Here is a 20,527-nt window from a genome sequence, read left to right on the forward strand (position 1 = left end):
TATCTCAAATTCTCAACATAATTTACTATTACCAATCCACTCACACACACACATTTAAGTACCCAAAAGGAATTTCCCAGGCTATGCCTCACTTCTAAGTGACCGAAGCTGAGTCCAGTCCAAAGTTGGAGCCTATAATCATCCAGCCAGGCTCCATGCCGCCTGGCTGCAAATAATAATAATAATAATAATAATAATAATAATAATAATAATAATAATAATAATAATAATAATAATAATAATAATAATAATAATAATAATGCCATTTGTCAATTATTTTGGATGGTGACTGGTGAGCAACACATTTTCAACATAATGAAGGATAAAGGAAATTAAATAAAGAGTAATCATGTCCTTTGAAGAGAGGTGGTGGCAAGAACTCCCAGTGACTCCCAGTGACTCATCACTGTCAGTGTAGCTACTAGTCTGTACGCCAGTGGGTTGGTGCTCTTTAATGTCTCGCAGGTTGCTACAATGGTATATTGTAATTCTCACTTATAAAGCCATTCTTGGTCATTTTCCACTTTACATTTGTTCTAAATTTGAACTTGTCCAAAACTCTCTCAACCTAAGGCTATGTCGTGCCCCCAACAAAATCTGAGTCTGGGAAAAAAAGAAGTCTTGCTTTTTTTGGATCCTGGTCTTGGAATGACCTACAGACCAGACTCAAACTGGCTTCTGTGATTCCCCTAGTGAGTTTTAAAAGGATTGCCATGGGCACACTTCTGAAACATTGCTCCTGCTTAAAGGACCACTTCACCACTCATATAATTGGTCCTCACTAATGTTCATGATAAAACACCACCATTTTTTCCTACTCAGTCTGTGTCTCATAGGAGGGCTTTGGGCAGTTCGGACACCCGTCCACCAGTGACATCATCATTAGGCAGATTTTTTTTAAAACAAGATTTGTTTTAAAATATATTTAGATTTGTATTATCGTGAGAACGATGGCTTCAACTTTTGCATTGCAACTTTTCAGGAAAAGAAAGCCTGCCGTTTCTATTAGCTTGGATTCACCATCGATGATGTCACTGGTGGACGGGTTTCTGAACTGCCCACAGCCTTCCTATGAGACACAGACTGAGTAGGAAAAAATTGTGGTATTTTATCATGAACATTAGTTAGGACCAATTATAGGAAGAGAAGTTGAAAAGTGGTGAAGTGGTCCTTTAACTGCTTATGTAATGAGGATAGTCATACATAAGCTATAAACTTCTGCCTATTCCTTTTCGATCGTGTTTAAAAAAGAAAAAATTGTCTAACTGAATAGATCGAAATAAACCATTCATTCATTCATTCATTCATTCATTCATTCATAATTCTACAATATGTCACGTCTTGGGACAAATGTGCTCTGTGTATTTAAGTAGGCCTGTTTCATCCTGTTCACCTACAGCGTGTCGGCCTGAGACCCTCTTCTCAGGGGACCCCTAGGGTGTTATCTTGATTATAATAGTGCCATTTGTTCTGAGTTCATCACACAGTTGTGTGAGCCTTAACCTTTGCTGCTGTACTTTGTTGAAATAAACAGCCGAGGGAACCATCAAGTTGCTGTCTGCCGTCTAAAACTCTCTATCTCGAGTGCTCTCCCATTTTTGGTTAGTCTCTGTACAGTGGATACGGTAGGGACTAGGGTGTCCTGTAAAATAATATACCGCAATATATTAGCCTTTATTGGTTGAATGTTCCTGTTCTCCCTTTGAGCTTCTTCGGTAGTGGGTAGGCCTACTGTATTTATGAACGTTGCATGATTGTCTGTCCTGTTATTGTCTTGTATTGTTACTGGCAGAGCTGTGTTACTTATTTCGCCTCTTCTCTTGGCCAGTTCACACTTGTAAAAGAGACTTTAGTCTCAATGTGGTTTCTACGGGTTAAATAAAGGTTAAATAAAACAAAAAAAAAAGGATTTAGCTCTAGTTTACATTAGTTAATAAGGATTAGAAATCCATGTGAATGTGAAGCCAATCTCCTGCAGAAGACAAAATGTATAGATTTTACAATGTTTAATGGCAATGGATGGACATAACATAATCCCATTCATGTATTCATAATCCCATTCATTCGTGTCATGTTGGTTTGGCTCAGTGCATTAAATGAGATATGGCCAGTGGTAGAAAACGTACTCACATTTTGTAATGTCCGGAATTCAAAAATTGAGTAAAAGTACAGAAATATCAGCATCAAAAAGTACTTAAGTAGGCCTACCAAAAGTATAAAGTACTCATTATGCAGAATATTCCATTTCAAGTTTTCAAATGTATAAAAATAATTTGAAAATAGCAGATCTACAAGCTCACAATGCGTTGTATCGCGATGCATTGTAGCTTGTAGATCGGCTAGATCGGCTATTTTCAAATGGCTGAAATATAGGGCTGAAGTTGTTAATGTAGATGTTTTGTAATAATAATACAAATCTACAAAGTAACAACTATAGTAACTAATGTTTTCAAATAAATGTAGTGGAGTAAAAGTACTATATTTGCCTCTGAGATGTATAGTGGAGTAGAAGTAAAAGTACTGGAAATTGGAAAGTAAAGTACAAATACCTCAAAACTGTACTTAACTTAAGTACAGTACTTAAGTAAATGTACTTCATGGTTACTTTCCACCAATGGATATGGCTGGCAGTGCCACGTCACATTATATTCGTCCCTCCAGTAGATGGTGCCTCTGCATCATATTCAGAGATTTCTGCTTTCATATCAGTGCCATAGAATGTTAACCAGCTGCGTCAGCTCCATGTTAGTCAGTGCTATATATTCCATAGTCCAGTGGTAAGAAACAATGTAGTACTCAAATACGTTAAATTTTGAAGTATAGGCTACTTTCACTTTACTGTAGCCTATCTGCACTATTCCCATAATGCATTTTTCTATACTTTTACTTCTACATCTGAGAGGCAACTATACTTTTACTCAACACAATTCTTTGAAAACTTTATTTACTTTGTGAATTTTAATTGTATACATTATTATTAGGCAACAAAGTCTTATGCACACCTGTATGCTCTGAGGCGGGTGCGTAGGTAGGGCTCAATGTATTCAGAAAAATGCACATAAACCGTCTGCACTTGCAATACGAACTTTATTGGCAACGTTTAGGTCAAAGACCTTCTTCAGGCATCTCAATAATATAATAATAATACATTATTATTAGCCCTTTGGCTATTTGAAAATAGCCAATTTACAAGCACACAACAAGTTGTGAGCTTGGAGATCTGCTATTTTCAAAATATATTTTATACAGATGAGCTTGTAGATCAGATCTGTTATTTTCAAAAGATTTTTTTATATATTTTATAGATCACTTCCTGCATAATCACTAATCAGTACTTTTATTTTGGTACTTTCAGTATATTTTGATGCCAGAGTTAGTGTCGAAGTGTCCTTGAGCAAAACGCTGAACCCCTAATTGCTCCCGATGTGCAGGTTGGTGCCATGCTTTCCTCCGCTATCGTCACTGATAGATAAATTCTGACATGTTGTTTACACGTCATGTCAAGTTGGCCATTCCATCATATTCTGTGGGTCAACTCAGATAGAACTTGGGCCCAGACCGTGTTCCATATAGGTCATATTTGGTCATCTTGCCCTTTTTATCATTTTACTCTTAGCCTACTGCCTGTTTACTCCGGGTTGTTCTCCTTATCCTATTTATGTCATGTCACCATCCACGTGCCTAATCATCTCAGCCCTATATTATCCTTTATATTATTTTATCATATTTATATTATGGATTTCCTGACGCCACATTCAGATTTTATATCATATATCTTGTTGACTCCTTATTCGGTCTCCATACTGTCTGTCCCCAGGCAAGTTAACTCGCATACTGTGAGGCCTATTTTGATTTGAGACATGTATTTGACCTTGGTGCCCAGTGAGAAAGTAGATAGCCGGCCATTTCTCTGTTAAACAGTTCACAGCTAGCAGGGAAAGAATGTTATCTTCAGGTTGCCATAGCAACGCCAGCCTCAGTGCTTTCCCGGTCGATGGCCCTCAATGACGGAACCGAGGAAGATGTCACGATACCAGTCTCATCATCCATGTGCTGGTCCAATGAGCGCTCGACAACCAGCACCACCGTGGATATTGCGGAAATGAACTATCTATTCAGCCAATGAACGTTTATCAACAACTGACGTCAGATGCAGTATAAGCCAGGAAGATGCTGTGAAAAGGGGCAGTTCGGATCCATATTGGAACAATTGAATACTCTAAATTATAGTGATGTATTGTACTATTATTATTATTATCTGAACCATGTAGCACATTCTCTATGTAAATTGACTTTATTACCTACTAAAAATTACAGTTAAAACCTTAAACTTCCTCTCAGAACTTTATTTCGTCTGTCTCCAATTCGTTTTTAAGGTATCCTTCTATTTTTTATGGTAGAGTGACTGTCATTCAAGATTTAAAGGGCTACTCACTCATTTTTAAGGTAAATACAGCACGGTATTTGGTCTCCCTGCTGGGTTATTGAAGGTATATATATATTTACAGTCCTTTCTAATTAGCATTACAGAATAGATATAATTTATTTTTATCCATTCATACGATCCTTGGGGTCGCCGGAATTTTATTTCCATCAATTGGTCCTTCGAGCCGGATTCAGAACCCTGCAAGTGTTAATCACTAGACAGGGGGACAGAAAAAAGAATCAGTGTTTTCCAAATTTACAGTTCTTTTTTTCCCCATTTTTTTTCCCCATCATAATTCTTTTTTAATTAGACATTTTTGTGTTGCCTCGTTTGAAGAGCTGCTCTCCATCTTGACTCCTTCGACGTGAACAACGATATAAGGTAGGAATCAATTTACAGAGAAAATGTGCTCCATATAGTACTTTGCATCATGGCAATTATTTACGTCTTTAGTAAATACAAGCGGACTCATATGTGACGGAGCTATCATGGCCACGTCAGATATGACGTCTGTTCCCTCTCCCCCTCCACACACCTTTTTCCCTTTTTGTTTTATATTCTTATTTTTATTTTTTTTAGCGCTGTGGCATAGCGTAGCTTTTGCTTTTTACTAGATAGTTTTATGATTATTATGATTCATTTATCTCGTTCCCCTCCTCAGCTGAGGCGATTTTTTCCCTGTCCGACTGTTTTAATTTACGCTTTTCTTATCTACATTTGTTTTGTGTCTCCCATTACACTCCCGTTAGCGTGCGTTTACTTTGTAATGCATGTCAGTGCAGTCTCAGTGCGTGTGTGTGCGTGCGTGTCCCCCTCCCAGTCTGTGGGTGTGTGCTGTGGGAACGCCATCTTGTTTTATAACTTCAGAAGTGTATTAGGAATAGTTATTTTTACAGTTTTTACTGCATTTAAATTTTTTATCATTGCCTTAAGATTACATCTGGATATTTTTCATAATATTACATGTAACATTAGGTACAAATTTCAGTGTATCCTATTTTGTGTCTGTATGCCTGAAAGAGCAGCCCTGGGTCGGTCTATCTGCGTAATATCTCTCATGTGAAATGCACAGTGTGAGAACAGTCTCTTTCTGTCTGTCCTCCCTCCTATATGTGAAATACATAGTGTGAGTGACATATGTCTGACATATGTCTGTCTCTCTCTATTCTCCCTCCAATAAGTGATATGCACAGTGAGAACGGTCTGTCTCTGTCTGTCCTCCCTCCAGGTGAGATTTACGGGGAGAACGCTGGGCCTGGGTCTGTCTCTTTCTCTCTCTCCCTGTGTATGTGTGGAATACTCCCTTTTTGAATTAAATAAATTATTTTCAGTCATAACAGTTTTAACATTCAAGACAGAACTTATTCTCCCTATTTATCATTTTTTAATTACTACTTTTATTTTGTCCAATTTAGTTAATTTCATTTTTTTACCTGCTAACGAATGGTCACAATAGGTTGTCTATCATACATCTAAACTTTATAACGTTTCAGGACATACGTAGGTCCTATCTCTTCAGTTTGGCTATACCTCTCCTAACTTCATACTGTGAGTGGCAGAGCGTTGTGTTTCAGTTAGCTGCTGGAGTACACTGCTTGCGTCGCCTCTATATTTTCTTTCCATTATATTTTCTGCTCTTCTTGGCCGGAACAGTAGAGGATTAACAGGGTACTTATTTTATCTTAACCGTGACCCTCAACAGTATTTAACTCTTAGTTATTCTCCCTTTAGAATTATTTTCCCCTTAAAGAAACATTTCACCATTTTCCAAAGTGAACAGATCACACTGTTCTTTCCATTCATTTTTTAAGTATATTCTCCTCTCTTTTAACTACAGGAGGGAGATTATGTAGCCCATTTTCATTTCTTTCATTTGAACACTTTCATACCGGCATTTATTTTATAATTTTCTCTCCATTTCATATTTTCCGGCTATAGGCAACTAATGCCTATTTTGCCATTTATGGGTACGATGTCTCTGACATACCAGTTAGCACTGGGGGAATGAGCGTTGAGGGTAGCCATCTCTTCAATCCCGTATACTTTGCTGATTCGTGAACTACGAGACAATTTGACCGTCTATTTTTGGCCATTAAGTGCTAGGAGCCATGAAGTGCTATCTGCTAGTTTATCGAGAGGCTTAACCTGTCACGTGTTTTTGTGTAGGGTTGTCTGATTTTCTTCCTCTGCGAGGAACACCTTTTTATGACTTTTGTGAAAGTCAATTTATAACCGGTGCAAATATTTGTTTAAATTTATCATTTATTAGTCATGTTTTTGCCCATATGATTTAACCTGTCTCACCCATGTGTTATAGTTTTCCTATATGGAATTCTGCCTGCCAAACTACACAGTAAACCCTCAAGTATTGTATTGTATTTTTTTTTTTTAATCACCTAGTTACATTGTTATTATTCATTTTCACCTGATATATTTTTATTTCTGATATTTCCCTGTATAATTCTGATATTTTGTTTTCTTTATGGTTCACCCACAGGATTTACTGGCCGCTATCACTGGTGTAGACGTGAAGGGCGGGGTTTCAGAGGATCGAGGTGAGTGATATGCTGGTCATAGTGCACTCTCTTGTTCTCTCTGAACCTCAGCCTTGAGTACTGTATTTCCCAGTGATAGTGAGTACTGGAAACCCAGCCTCAGTTCATTATTCATTTTGATTATTGGGTATGTTTTCTACCTCACCATGCCTTTAAGGTTAATTTTATTTCACCATGCCTCTAATGGTTATTTTATTTTTATTTTTTATTACCCTGATTCAATCATTATTTTTATTTTTGCACCAACCACACTCATACTCGTACAGTTGTTTTTTTGTTTCCCCCCACCCCCTCCCCCCCTTCACCCATTGTCCTTCCATTTCTTATTTTCTTCATTTGTTTTTATGTTTTGAGAACACTTGCTTCTTTGTTATATAAACAGCTATCTAATCACCATCCCTCCCAGTTTTGGGTGCATTCCAATCGGGAACGCAGCCTTCCCAACTTAAGGTTAAATTTAGTCCATTCATGACACTCAAGGTTAATTTTATACCGTTTTTGACACTCTCAGTTTTAGGGTGTTTTCCCATTTTTTTACCATGGACATCCACCGTCTCAATCACTTAATGTAACTTATTTGTATTACTGTTATTGATTTGATATTAATATTGGGCCTTGGCCAAAGTATTTTTCTCTCCTTTCTCTCCTCTGATATTCATATCGCAGGTAGTCAAAGAAGTCAGAACCAAACCTCTGCTGTGGCATTCCATTGCCATTATCCCATAGTTAAGTTACCATTCTGAATTCAATAATTCTTCCACATATCTCCCAGTTCATATCTCCAAAACATGTTTTAATTTTTCCCCTTTCATTCTGTTCATCCTGTTCAGGAACTGGTGTGCCTCCCCATTAGGACCGACGAGGACTCAGGAAGTATTGAATAAAGGGAATGAGGAATATACCATCTCATGTGAGTTTTGTCTAAATTATTTTCAGGATACATGGACATAGATCCTATGGACTTGTATCCAGGCCTGTTGGCTATGAGAACCCACCTTTGTGGGTGATAATGTTAGTAAGGTTTCCACAGGACCCCAGACAAAAAAATCTTGACTTTTCACTAACTTCTACCTGTCATAAGGATAGCCTCTCTTAAGTTTACTGTGTTTGCTGTTTGAGAGCCCTGAAATGTGACCCACTGATGTGATCTGAAGGAATGTGATTAGTGCACCTGGCTGACAAAGCCCCCCATGTTGAAGGTACTGTGGTCCATTTGACCTTTGGCTCCAAATTTTAGGTTGTTTACCTTGGTTTACCTTGGTTTACCTTGTTCAATTATTAGGTACATTTATATAATTATTTTGTTGCTAGTTGCTTAGCTTATGCTTCTATTATTATCTTTTTATTAAAAAAAAATAGGTTTTAATTGTTTTATTTTTTTTCCACATTCGGACATCCTAAATTCCATAAATTATAATTTACCTTTTCCCATTTTTAAGTAGGTTTATTTTGTTGCCACCTTGACATTATTTGTAAACTAAGGGCGGAGTTGATAGATAAATTCTGACATGTTGTTTACACGTCATGTCAAGTTGGCCATTCCATCATATTCTGTGGGTCAACTCAGATAGAACTTGGGCCCAGACCGTGTTCCATATAGGTCATATTTGGTCATCTTGCCCTTTTTATCATTTTACTCTTAGCCTACTGCCTGTTTACTCCGGGTTGTTCTCCTTATCCTATTTATGTCATCTCAGCCCTATATTATCCTTTATATTATTTTATCATATTTATATTATGGATTTCCTGACGCCACATTCAGATTTTATATCATATATCTTGTTGACTCCTTATTCGGTCTCCATACTGTCTGTCCCCAGGCAAGTTAACTCGCATACTGTGAGGCCTATTTTGATTTGAGACATGTATTTGACCTTGGTGCCCAGTGAGAAAGTAGATAGCCGGCCATTTCTCTGTTAAACAGTTCACAGCTAGCAGGGAAAGAATGTTATCTTCAGGTTGCCATAGCAACGCCAGCCTCAGTGCTTTCCCGGTCGATGGCCCTCAATGACGGAACCGAGGAAGATGTCACGATACCAGTCTCATCATCCATGTGCTGGTCCAATGAGCGCTCGACAACCAGCACCACCGTGGATATTGCGGAAATGAACTATCTATTCAGCCAATGAACGTTTATCAACAACTGACGTCAGATGCAGTATAAGCCAGGAAGATGCTGTGAAGAGGGGCAGTTCGGATCCATATTGGAACAATTGAATACTCTAAATTATAGTGATGTATTGTACTATTATTATTATTATCTGAACCATGTAGCACATTCTCTATGTAAATTGACTTTATTACCTACTAAAAATTACAGTTAAAACCTTAAACTTCCTCTCAGAACTTTATTTCGTCTGTCTCCAATTCGTTTTTAAGGTATCCTTCTATTTTTTATGGTAGAGTGACTGTCATTCAAGATTTAAAGGGCTACTCACTCATTTTTAAGGTAAATACAGCACGGTATTTGGTCTCCCTGCTGGGTTATTGAAGGTATATATATATTTACAGTCCTTTCTAATTAGCATTACAGAATAGATATAATTTATTTTTATCCATTCATACGATCCTTGGGGTCGCCGGAATTTTATTTCCATCAGTCACATTAATCAAAATGAATGTAGTGGCTGAGTGGCTGAAAGCCTCTATAGTGGTGAAGCGAGGTCTCGCATTTTATATACACTTAAATTGCAACAGCAGCTCGCATTTACTATGAAATTGTAAATTTTTGTCCGTCAGTCAGAGTCAGTCAGTGTATCACTCAGAATCCCTATACATGGGAAAGCCCCCATATATAAATGAGGTAAGGTAAATGTTAAATATATAAGGTAAATATATAAAGGTAAATGGTGCATTTATATAGTGCCTTTATCCAAGGCGCTTTACATAGATGTGCATTACATTCACCCATTCATACACCGATTGCTGCGGAAGCCATGCAAGGTACCAACCCGCACATCAGGAGCAATTTGGGGTTTAGTGTCTTGCCCAAGGACACTTCGACATGTAGACCGGAGGAGCCTGGATTCGAACCGCCAACCCATGGATCATTGGACGACCTGCTCTACCTCCTGAGCCACAGTCGCCCCGATGAGGTCTCATGACATCATCAGGGATGGAGATGATGTCATAGTAAATACGACCTGCTCTCGCAATTAAGCCCATATATGGAGATCCCGGATGTCATCAATAATGGCCAGCAACTCCACAATTGACCTCAAACCCTTAGATCTCCATGGATATATGTCAAAACCAGACGAGGTTACTCAGTGGTGGGAAATTCCAGAATGCAGCCTTGTAACTTGTAACTTTAATTTTTTGTAGAAGAGGCAAACTAATATTGTTTATGCCGTTTGCTTTTATTGAATAATTGATTGAACCTGTACACTGTAATATAATTTTATTTGGTTGTGTTCTAAATAAAGTGTTTGTGTTGATTATTGTGTAATTTATTTGTAAGTTTTACATTTTACATTATTGTACTGTAAAAAGGTCTCTTTTCCCTTAATCTTTATTATTTTATTAATAGTATTAGTTTACTATAATTAGATTAATACACAATAATCAACACTAACACTTTATTTAGAACACACCCAAATCAAATCATAGTACAAAGTTCACTGTTCAATCAATTATTCAATCAAAGCAAACGGCATAAACAATATTAGTTTTTTGCCTCTTCTACAAAAATAAAACTTAAAAGTTACATGGCTGCCTTCTGTTGCACGTACCAAGCTGTCATTCTCTTGTATTATTTACCACCACGGAGTAACCTCGGATCTCGGAAGACAGTCAAGACGGGCAGTGTCGGTAGGCCAATCAGAGGCAGGCGGGGTGTTACCATGTCTATGCTCGGATGTAGAATAGATTCACGCTGTTCTGACATTCCATATGTCATACAGTATGTCTCCCTTTTGACCGATACCTGTCCATTGGAACTCTAGACGGGCCTGCCCCAAAGTTATTAATGCAGCCGTGCCCGGCAGCCGGCGAAAACTAAAGTTCTCAACAGGCCCATATGTTGATATCTGACCTCCCATGCCAAAGCACCAGCGCTCGCCCAGCAGTCTGCTGTCTGAGTCTTACTGGTAATAAATATTAGCACCTTTTTCGCTCATTACAATCTATCTCATGGATATTAGATGTGCAGCTTTTTTTTCCTTTTTTTGAGTGGTGCAAACCACTCCAACAACTGGCTTTGTTAGTACCCGTGTGTGTTTGTGCCTGTACGGGTGAGCATGGTTTCTATGATTAGTATGTGACGTCACTGACAGTAACTATAACAATAAATGTGTAGTTACACCACTCAGTTCACACGGGTGTGATTTTTTTAATTTTTTTTTACATATAGCCTATTTATTGATTTTTCTTTTCGACATAGTATTCTCAAAACAATAATTCACATATAATTTTAGATGTGCAGCTTTACTAGGAGTTCAGTCGGAGATGGTAGACATCTGAGGGTAACACGCCAATGTGTACGTGCGGTGCCGATGTTATTGCTCGTGTTATTATTGATGTTAAAATGCCTTGATTATATTCACATTGATACGGTTTATACAGTCGATGTAGTATGTATGGTGATGTTAATAGTTTATTTTCTTTGTAATCTTTTGTGTTTTAGACAGTGTTACAGTATACCTACCAGTTAAAGTGTTGATGCTCACATTGCTAACCGCCTTGTGAGAAACGCAAGTCGGGCATGTTCATATATCTTTTCACAGTATAGTTTAATTAATACATGTTTTGAGTGTGATTAGTAAATAAATGACTAAAAGACAATGTTGTTGTTTGCTTGCGTTTATTACAATTTCGAGTGATTGAGTAATTTCACCGATGGTTCCAGCTCAGGTAACCCCCATGCAGAGGGTATAGGCCTATTGGTTAAGCTAAAAGGTTAGTTTAATTAAATTCCGTACACTGGAGTTCCCAACACGTTCAAGTGCCCTCACCCTAGTCTTGCCCAGGGGGGAATGATGGGTCTCTGAAGTGTCTTGAGACAACTTGTTGATTTTATACTATACTAAAATAAAGATGAGATGGAAATCAAATAGAATGAAAAAATCACACCTGTGTGAACTGAGTGGTGCAACTACACATTTATTGTTATAGTTACTGTACATTAGAACCAGGAAAGCATCTGTGTCATAAGTACTCTCCGCGTGATGTCGGTGATGTCAGTGACGTCACATACTAATCATAGCAACCATGCTCACCCGTACAGGCACAAACACACACGGGTACTAACAAAGCCAGTTGTTGGAGTGGTTTGAACCACTCAAAAAAAGCCAGTTGTTGGAGTGGTTTGCACCACTCAAAAATCACACCTGTGTGAAGTGAGGGCGCTCTTATCATCGTACATCCTCATGCATCATCTCATACTGCATGGCCAATCAAGAATGCCTGTTGCCTGTTGCCACAATTTGACGTCATATTTGGTGGACATTTGACCTAATTTCTCCTTTCATTGTCGATGGCAAATATGAGACGTGTGGGGACAAGATGACGTAGATTTTCCCTTCACAATGGCATGCCTTATGCCCCATTGGGGGCGAAGAGCATAAGTAAGTAAGTAATGGCATTTAATGTTTGTGTTGCGGACATACGTCATATTTGGCGGACATTTGACCTAATTTCTCCTTTCATTGTCGATGGAAAATATGAGACGTGTGGGGACAAGATGACAAATTGTCCCTTCATTGTCAATGGCATTTAATGTTTGTGTTGCGGACATTTTGTGGGGACAAAAGCTGTATATAGGAGGGGTTAGCGCCCCTCAAAAATCACACCCGTGGGAAGTGAGGGGCGCTCTTATCATCGCACATCATCATCATACATCATCTCATTCTGGCCAATCAGAATTTGCGTCCTCACCTTCGTCTTCAATGTTTGTGTTACGCAAAAACACTCAAAATTGTCCATTCATTGTCAATGGTATTTAATGTTTGTGTTAGGACAAAGTTTGTGTTTGCACACACACTAAAAGCTGGACATATTGGAGGGGCTACGACAACAAGACACTCAAATGTTGTGCTATATAGCCCTTCCTATATACAGGTTTAATGTTTGATTTTAGTTCAATGTTTGTTTTAAAAACGCCATTGACAATAAAGAGAATTTCATGTTTGTTTTGTCCCTAACACAAACATTAAATCCCATTAACAATAAAGATAATTTAATGTTTGTTTTGACACCGTTTGTTTTACATCATCATTACATCACCTAATCATAGCAACATGAGTTAGATGATAAGATCGCCCCTCACTTCACACGTGTGTGATTTTCGTTGATTTATTTTTATGTATGAGCACTGAGGCTGAGCAGGGAACCTTGGCAGCAATAGGAGGGTGTTTGTTTGTTCACCTTTTTCGCCCAGTCTCTCTGAAATGTTTTGATTACAGATAGACTTGCAGTACAACAAACTCCTGACTGTTAATTCAACTCTGAGAGTGTACAAACATATATGCATAAAATGCATATGCATGGATACCTTAAAAATATGTGGTCACTTAAAATTCATGTCATGGGGGAAAAAATATGTATGATGAAACGTTTAACTGCATGCTAATCCTATGATATTGATTATCAATAGAGAAATGACTTGGTGGGGAAGAAGAGATGACTCATCCATCTCTTATAGAAATGCATAAAAACATAGTTGTTTTAATAATAATAATAATAATATCTGGGATTTATATAGCGCTTTTCATGACACTCAAAGACGCTTTACATGTGTTGGGGCCAGGGGAGGAACAAGAAAAAAGACAACTTTATTAGAAAAAAACTATTATAAGAATAAAACCAATAAAACAGTGCATATAACAAGTTTTAAAAACACATCAGCTTGGAAATGCGATTGTGAACAGGTGGGTTTTCAGTGCAGATTTGAAGGTGGGAAGTGAGGGGGCATCTCGGATGTGTTTGGGGAGAGCGTTCCAGAGGGTGGGGGCGGCCACAGAGAAGGCCCTGTCGCCCCAGGTTTTCCGTTTGATCCTTTTAGGGACCTCAAGGAGGCCGGCTTCGCTGGACCTGAGGGAGCGGGATGGGGCGTGTGGCTTGAGGAGATCGGAGAGGTAGGGGGGAGCCAGGTTGTGCAGTGATTTGTAGGTGGTGAGGAGTAATTTGAAGTCGATTCGTTGTTTGACGGGGAGCCAGTGGAGATCATGAAGGACTGGTGTGATGTGGTCTCTGGATCGGGTGGAGGTGAGTAGGCGGGCGGCCGAGTTTTGAACATATTGGAGTTTATTGAGGGTTTTTGTGGTGGTGCCGTAGAGGATGCTGTTGCAGTAGTCCAGTCGGGATGAAATGAAGGCATGGATGAGGGTTTCAGCTGCTGAGGGTGTCAGGGAGGGGCAGGCAATGTTTCTGAGGTGATTGAAGGCGGTTTTTGTGATGTGGTTAATGTGGGGGAGGAATGAGAGAGTTGGGTCAAAAATGACACCTAAGTTGCGGATGTGTGGGGACTCGGGAGGGTTTGACAAGGGAGCCGTCGATGTTAAGTGAGAAGTCCTGAGTGGAGCGGGAGCACTGAGGTCGAGGAGGATGAGGATGCAGGGAACCAGAGTCGGCAGAGCGGAGGATGTCGTTGCCGTTGGTGACCTTAAGGAGAACTGTTTCGGTGCTGTGGAGTGAACGGAAGCCAGATTGGAAGGTCTCATAGAGGTTATTGTTGTCTAGGTGGGATTTGAGTTGAGAGGCAACTGCTCGTTCCAGTATTTTGGACAGAAAGGGAAGGTTGGAGATGGGCCGGTAGTTATTGGGGGTGTTGGGGTCAAGACCTGGTTTATTGAGGATGGGGGTGATGGCAGCCAGCTTGAGGGCAGGAGGGACAGAGCCAGTGGACAGGGAGGAGTTTATTACATTGGTGATGATTGATGAGAGTGATGGGAGGCAGGCTATGACTATAGGGTGGATGGGATAGGGTCGAGGATGCTGGTGGAGGACTTCATGCCTGAGGTTATGGAGGTTCTATCTATGTAAAGCGCCTTGGATAAAGGCGCTATATAAATGCACCATTTACCATTATGAGATGAATTTCACTGTATAGGCCAGGGTGAGAGGGATACAGGATGTCAGATTAAGTACCAGAATTAGAAATAACACACACACACACACACACACACACACACACACACACACACACACACACACACACACACACACACACACACACACACACACACACACACACACACATGGAGAACAGTTTATTTTACCTGATAGAAGGTGAGCAAGAAAAGTGAAATGTATTAATTTACTCCCACACCTAACCTGTCAGTTATGCCGTATCAACCATTTTGCAATGACACTGGAAAATACTCGGACAGCATGATAGACAGGGAGAAATGGCAGGCATCTCCAGCTGTGTAATTGGCTATGGATTGAAATGACAGCGAGAACTCAGACCTGAATGTGATTGTCTCCACCAGGCCGAAGGCATGGGGAGAGAGTATGTTTTGCACTCCGTCCGTCCGTCCGTGTGTCCGTCCGTCCGTCCGTGTGTGTGTGTCCCCGTCCGTCTGTGAACAGCTAATCTCTGGCACCGTTAACCCGGTCGATGTCAAATTTTGCACACACACCCCCTGGATGCCAACGATGAACCTCTGCCCCAGAATTTCCAGAACGGCCTGTTATAGCGCCACCAGGAGGCCGCTTTGTGCAAAACAAGTTTTTGGACAGTACACCTACAGATTTTGTCCAAACATCACACAAATTGGTACACAGTCTCTCTAGAGCCATTGAACGAAACGGGTCTTTCAGATTTCTCAGACTCCATCCTGATTGGCTAAGATTGGCTTCCAAAGTTTGCAGGAGTGCTCAGTTTCAAACAAAATGCTGCAAATCATGGACACATCGTGTGATTTCCGTGAAATTGTGCACGCACATTCCCACTAGGCCGAGGAAGAAATGCCACATGAACATTTTCAACTCAGCCTGCTCATCTGCTCTTTATAGCGCCACCAGGAGGCCGACATATGTAAAACACATTTTCTAATATTACTCCTTCAGATTTTATCCAAATTTCACGCAAATCGGTACACATGCTCTCCATGGTCATGTGATCAAGACGCGTTTGTTTGATTTCTCATAATCCACCTTCATTGCCTACAATTGGCTTCTAAACCTTTCAGGAGTAGCTTTGTACACACACACACACACACACACACACACACACACACACACACACACACACACACACACACACACACACAGTACTAGAGACTGACGCAAGTCAAAAGAACTGCATTACCCATAATCCAGCAGTGCTAGTAGTAAGAGAAATCTATGAAAATCTGGGAACTAAATCGTTACCAAGAAATTTCTTCACCAATGTGTTTCTAAAGGTGTCTAATAACATGTACTAAAAGTTTGAAATTCAACTCCCGTGGGAAATTGAGTTATTAGCATAATATGTGATATATACCCATAACATCCTATATAAGGCAAAAAAGTCCAAATTTAATCATTCTTTAAGTAGCATGTGACATATGAAACTAGGGGGTTTTCATGATTCTGAATCCATTCCAAGCATTAGTTTTGCACAAAAAACACTCCTTGGGGGGAAAACGGCCTCACAAACGTGATGAGGTCAGCACATTTGGTCAAGTGGATATGGCCTAATTTAGCCCAAGGAGTGTTTTTTGTGCAAAACTAATGCTTGGAATGGATTCAGAATCATGAAAACCCCCTAGTTTCATATGTCACATGCTACTTAAAGAATGATGAAATTTGGACTTTTTTGCCTTATATAGGATGTTATGGGTATATATCACATATTATGCTAATAACTCAATTTCCCACGGGAGTTGAATTTCAAACTTTTAGTATATGTTATTAGACACCTTTAGAAACACATTGGTGAAGAAATTTCTTGGTAACGATTTAGTTCCCAGATTGGTCAAATACCGGATAAAATGCCCTTACTATAGTGCTTCCACAACACAAAAACCTCCAATTGCAAACCAGTCGGGCTGGACGTCTTATAAAGTTTTATATGAAGACATCGTAATGCGGCCGTGTATGATTCTGCATCGCGCCGGTGCCGTGATTTAATCGATTATTTATAGCCAGATCATCCTGATGCATTTGTTTCCCCTGGCAGTGGCAACGTTCCAACTTTCAATTGTGATGCTATGTTTGTATTACGGTTCTGTAGCTGTGATTCTCAACCATTTTAATTTCAAGGACCCCCAGTTTGACATGCATTAGTCTACGGACCCCCATTTAATGATATTTTTATCGCTGGGACCCCCAATTTATATTGTAAAATCAATGTTAATTTAACTCTGAGTGTACAAATGGAACAACATTTGGTTCCATTTGTACACTCACATAACATAATTTGTTACAGACCCATAAGGGTCCATTTGGTTCCAAACTATTAATTAGCTGGGGACCCCCTGGAACTCTCTCAAGGACCCCTGGGAACCACTGCCATACAGACTTGTACACTGAATAATTATTCATATAGAGTTAAATTAACACTGAGGTTTTTTTTTTAAATCTTAATTGACAAAGCACTTGTTAACTGTTAAGCTTTAAGTTCTGTTCAGGGAAAAACCGTATAGGACTTAAATGAAGTGTCAGAACTGTATTTGGTAGTCAAAGTTAAATCCAACATTGCCCACTTTATTTATTTTAATTTTATTGGTAGGCTATCTGTCTTGAGAAGCCAGAAGTGATAGATAGATAGGCCTATAGATAGATACAGTAGATGGATCGATAGATGGATAGATGGATCGATCAATTCATCAATTGCCTTTCCTAATGACTAATTAAAAAAAAAAAAAAAACAGGAGCGGGATGGGAGCGGGAGTAATTTCGAGTGGGAGCGGGATGGGATCAGGAGTCATTCTACAGGAGTGGGACAGGACAGGATTTTTTTTTTTAACTCTGGCCCAGGATTGGGACAGGACAGGATTTTTTCTGTGGGAGTGGGACAGGACAGGAGTGAAAATCCACTCCCGTGTCAGTCTCTAACACACACACACACACACACACACACACACACACACACACACACACACACACACACACACACACACACACACACACACACACACACACACACACACACACACACACAAAACATCCTCCTGGTGGAGACCTGTGCCCAGAAGGGCACTTTTTCTAGTTTCTTCTACTTTTGGCAGCACTATCGTGTCTTTTGGGGTATTTTGGGGTGTGGCCCGGGGCATTTCCATCTCCGAGGAGTGTGTATGGACACTTTGTCGCCAACTTTTGTTTATACTGAGCTAATGCTCTTAATTGGTGCGAGCCCTTTAGTTCAAAGTAGTCAGCTGACATTTAAAAATCACACCCGTGTGAAGTGAGGGACGCTCTTATCATTGTATATTCATCATACATCATCTCATTCTGGCCAATCAGAATTTGCGTCCTCACCTTCATCTTCAATGTTTGTGTTACACAATGTTTGTGTTATAACACTCAAAATTGTCCATTCATTGTCAATGGCATTTCATGTTTGTGTTAGGGCAAATTTTGGATTACACACACCAAAAGCTGGACATATGAGGGGCTAGCGCCCCTCAAAAAACGGAAAAGTCGATAAAACAACAGCTTAACTAATGAAACCCTACGACGAAAGACTGCTGCACTGCTTCCCATTGGTTTCAACTGACTGTTTAACCCTATTTCAAAATGGCGCAGACCACGTCCTGAATGACACGTCACGTGTAGGCAGAATAGGTCAGGTTACTTAGGGAAGGTGTGAAGATTTCATTACTTTTATGATAATTGAGGTCACTCTACCAGAATTTGTATTTTACAAACATCTCTTTCTCTCTCAAACCTTGGCTATATCAACATCACCCATCACAGCGTTCTTTCTGTGGAAAGAAAAGTAATTTCAGCAGGAATAACATAATTATGCTCCCAGTGCCACAAATATATTGACTTTTCTGAATTTGAATCTGCTCTCTTTGTGTAAATGTGTGGTTTCATTGTATCTTCTGTGACATTACACTTCTGTGAAATTATCAAAAGCCTTTTGTGCAGTGAAGTTATATTTCTAGAATTATTATCATCATGTCTTTTCTCATTTTATCCTTATCTATTACATATTCCATCATTGCTGTAGGATTATAATTAGGGAAGATGTGAAGATTTTATTACTTTTATGATAATTGAGGTCACTCTACCAGAATCTTTATTGAACACGCATGGCTCCAAGTAATAATGTAGCTAATATGACAAATCAAATTAGGAACATTTTCACCACCCTTAATCCATGTTGCTGCATGCTTTTAACAATTATTTTCAAGATGCATGAAGCTGATCTTCAGTTGAACAAAACACAAACACATTTACCGTTTCATATTTTATTTAAATGGAAATGTAACTTTGATTAAGAACTATCCATTGGAAAATGAGTAAATTGCAATGACAGCATGGCAGCAGTGTCAAAGTGACTGCACAGACTGCTGGAGGCAAGTGTGTGTCCCTAACTGAACCTGGTCTCCTTCCATTTCCATTCCATCGTTAATATCATGGTGACACCCACACTGCCAATAACCTGGGCGTGATTACAGTCAGCTCTTCTTCAAGGCACATGCGGAGTGACCATTCAAGCCTGTTGGTTCTCACTTAAGGTCACCTTGAAGATCAGACCCTTCCTTATCCAAGCAGCATCAGGCTCAACTACTGCAACCAGAGGCGTATCTACAATAAGGCGAGGGCAGGCGTCCGCCTGTCCAAATTTCTGGCCTGGCCAAAATCCATACAATGAGAAAAACAAGACATGAGAACTATTAGTGGACAGCTGATTGGCCGTCGCGGTAGAGCGCGTCATCACCCATTGGAATGTAAATGCATGCCTTTCAGCCTTTGTATACTACTCGTCTGGCTGCTCTGGCTTTAGTGCTACGATTGTGCGCGGGGGGGCCTGTCCAAAATGTAATTCTTGCCTGCCCAAAATGTAATTCCTGGAAATGCCACTGACTGCAACTACCAGTTTCTGGTCTTCTGTTCTCATCTGTCCACTTCTCCAATGCCTCCCGTTTGCTGCTCACATCCAATAAAAGCACTCCGCAGTCTGCAAACTCACATATCATGTCCTTGAATACTTATATCTCTGCATCTAGCTGCACATGTTGGCTATACAGTATCATTGAGAGGGGCGCTAGCCCCTCATATGTCCAGCTTTGAGGGTTTGTGTAAACGCAAACATTGTCCTAACACAAACATTGAATGCCATTGGCCGGGTTTCTCAAATAATTATTCTTACACCTCTTCTTAAGAAGACTTTTCTACTCATGCGCACTTGCCCTCTAGGCCGCACATGAAGCCTGTGAACATAGACATTCCGTGCATAGATACCAGGCTTGAGGCCTGGTATGGTAGGCCTCAGGTCTACCATTCTGAAATTTAATTTAATAATATTTGGACTTTTTGTTTTTTTTACACACAATCAGAGTTTTAGCAGAAGCAGATACATCATGCATGTACCGGTCTTGGCTGAATGGAATATTATAATATATTATTACTTATAAACAGCTCCTATACTTTGTTCTCTTCTTTATCCACG

The sequence above is a fragment of the Electrona antarctica genome (genome assembly GCF_951216825.1).
Source record: "Electrona antarctica genome assembly, chromosome: 7".
Taxonomy (NCBI): domain Eukaryota; kingdom Metazoa; phylum Chordata; class Actinopteri; order Myctophiformes; family Myctophidae; genus Electrona; species Electrona antarctica.